Source organism: Myotis lucifugus, unplaced genomic scaffold, assembly GCF_000147115.1.
Source record: "Myotis lucifugus unplaced genomic scaffold, Myoluc2.0 scaffold_651, whole genome shotgun sequence".
NCBI lineage: Eukaryota > Metazoa > Chordata > Mammalia > Chiroptera > Vespertilionidae > Myotis > Myotis lucifugus.
Genome location: NW_005871699.1, coordinates 8,009 through 11,431, shown reverse-complemented (window position 1 = coordinate 11,431; position 3,423 = coordinate 8,009).

Here is a 3,423-nt window from a genome sequence, read left to right as displayed (position 1 = left end):
AGCATCTAAATTGCTTAGAATAGTATCCATACAGGTCTGCCCAAGTTATCTATATATATAAAAGCCTAAGTGACTGAACAACCGAACAACTGGTCAACCAGTTGCTATGACTGGCACTGACCACCAGGGGACACATGCTCAATGCATAGGATTGGGCTCTCTCCTGTCAGGATCAGGCCTTCGGGGATCGGGCTCCCTCCTGTCTGGATCAGCCCTGCGGGGATCAGGCCAAAACCAGCTATCCAACAACCCCCAAGGGGTCCCGGATTGTGAGAGGGTGCAGGCCAGGTTGAGGGACCCCACTGGTGCACGAATCTGTGCACCAGGCCACTAGTCCTATGTAATAAAGAGGTACTATGCAAATTGATCATCACTTCAACACACAAGATGGCCGCCCCCATGTGGGCACAAGATGGGCAGCAGGGGAGGGCAGTTGTGGGCAATCAGGCCAGCAGGGGAGTGGTTAGGAGGTGATCAGGCTCCAGGCAGGCGAGCGGTTGGGAGCCAGTAGTACTGGACTGTGGACACCCCCCCCCCCATGCACAAATTTTGTGCACTGGGCCCTCTAGTAGACAATAATGTACTTTTCTTTTTTTTTCTTTTTTTTCTTTTTTTACAGAGAGGAAGGGGTGAGGGGATAGAGAAGTAGAAACATCCATGAGAGAGAAACATTGATCAGCTGCCTCCTGCACACCCCCCACTGAGGATGTGCCCGCAACCAAGGTACATGCCCTTGATCGGAATCAAACCTGGAACCCTTCAGTTCGCAGGCCAACGCTCTATCCACTGAGCCAAACCGGTTAGGGCTCCATTGATTTTTAGAGAGTGGAAGGGAGAGAGAGAGGGGGGAGAGAAAGAGAGAGATATCAAACATCCTTGGCTGCCTCCTGACTACCCCCTGACAGGGGACAGGGATCGAACCTGCAACCCAGGTAAGTGCCTTGACCAGGAATAGAACCCCCAATCCCTCTGTGCTTTGGCCAACGCTCCAACCCCTGAGTCACACAGGCCAGGGCTGCATTTTCTCTTTCTTTTCAGAAGTCCTCTCCTTCCTCTAGGTCCCTTTCCCCTGCATTCTCTCTGGCTATAGTGCTCTATTTTCCTAAACTCCTGTTCTCTTCATGTGGGTGATTTCAGCTAAATGTAGAAAAGTAGGTTTAGGATGACAGTCTTTCTAGCTGAGTTTTTTGTTTGTTTGTTTGTTTGTTTTTAATTAACACAAACAAATCCGGATAGAATTTCAGGAATTATTGCTGGGTGGGAGCAGGTGGAGAGAAGAGGGTGTATTTTCAGCACTTTACATTATGATACACTTTACATTGTGCCATACACTTCCCTTTGGATTAAACCAGCCTGGCAAAGATCATTGCCACATGCTGTGAACTTTCCAAAGTGGATGATCATTATCTGTTTGCATATTGTATTTCCTTCCAGACTGTGAGCTTCTGGAGGGAAGAATGTGTTTCATATTCATATTTGTATCTGAAATGTCCAGCACATAGCAGAAACTCTGTAACACTGTTGAATGAATTGTGGTAGTTTATGGATTGCCTATTTGCTGCCCTTTGCCTCTTGACTGGTGCTGAGAAATCTGGACTGATCACCCTTCCATTTTCATCCCCATATGTAGGCAGCTGTCCTGTCAAGATTGGCACAGCCCAGACCTTCCCCTAGTGTGGCCCCAGGCTCAGAAAATTGTTTTCTTGGGGATGGTTATGACTTGTGGGCTTTGGTTCCCTTCGCCCATCTGGCACATGTCCCTCAGAAAACCATCTCTTCACATCTTGACGTCAAACTTGAACTGAAACATTGGCTTTTCCTGGGCTTCAAGCCTGTTGGCCTTCAGGTAGGAACAACAACATCAGTACTCCTGGTTCTCAGGCCTTCAGACACAGACTAGAAAGACACCATTGGTTTTCCTGGGTCCCCAATCCGTGATTCACCTTGCAGATCTTGGGACTTGCCTCCATATTCACATGATCCAGTTCCTTATCATAAATCTATATACACATCCTATTGGTTCTGTTTGAAGAACAAACACACCCTTGTTTATGTATGTTAATATTTTGTAGTATGTGGTTCACGCAGTGTGGTTGTCTGTGGGTGATGACCACCAGCTCACAATTGTAACAGAATGACACTGAACGTTACCTCCTGGGACCCCTGAAATCATAATATATAGGCTGTCACCCATTCCTACTCCACAGCCTCTCTATCGGACCCCAAATCTCTCTGATTTGAAAATGGGAATTCAGCCAGATAGCTAGATAATTGCCAAATAACAAAACGGACTCCATTTCCACTTCAGGTTGACAGTGGATGAAATATGTATGTTGTGAATTCTGTGAATGTTGGGAGCTGAGAATTGATTCCAGTTAGACTGCAAGCCCTTTTGTTGCTGAGATATTGCAATGCGTCATGATGCTTCTCAGAGAAGGACTTGGAATGCAATTGATATTGTAGCTCTGTATGCCAAGGTCAAATAGTTGATCAAACACCTGCATGTTGAATATTGCCTCTTTAGTATTCATGACGAAAGCTGTATTGGTTCATTGTCTAACACTTGTGTCTGAGTCCTGTTCCCCTGAGTCATGGAGCCAGAACATTCTTTTCATATTTTGTGTGGTAAGGGGTTAGTTGCTTCATTTTTAAGTTTAAATTTCATGTATGAAATGTATATATTAAATTTTTGGTATAGTACAATTCGGTGTATATGAAAAATGAGTTTTAGTTACGTACAGCATATGACTAGCATTTTTTGTGTTATTGGTGATACGAATGTTCTGGGAAACACGTAAAGGAAATGAGATTTACATCTTGTAATCTTTCCTAATCGTCTTTCTTGCAAATGCAAGATTTATGCCTTTACTTTGGACTGAGATACAAGTTGTCCTGATCGGTTTATGCGTTCTTTGTTACTTACTGAATTCTTCCAAACGTTTGGCCCATTTCCTATGTACTAGTATGTATGTATTCATAAAGCTGAAAAGTTAGAATCAACATCATTCCCAAGAGACTTCTCAAAAACCATTATTTCTGAGCATAAGTAGGAAAAAGATGCAGTGTTAAGATTCCCTTATTAATACTGAGGAGGCAAACTTGGGCTTCATCTTCAATTACTGAAGCTGCTTTTTCCACCGTCTAGTGCTCACATGGCTCCTTTCGCCTGGAGTCCCCTAGTTTCTTCTTTTGTGATTTAAATTCTTCCTATTGTATTGACTGAAGATTTCCCCAAAATTATTCAATGAAGAAACTGAGGATATAGCGTTTGATAAGTGTGTTGAATTGTTATGGAGTTGGGTTTAACAAACATTTATACATTTATTCTGTTTATGTATATATACATTGCCTCAAGGTCATATTAGGTCTTTCTATGGTGACCCTTTCTCTAATTTATAGCATCTTCATTCTAGGTCCCTTTTT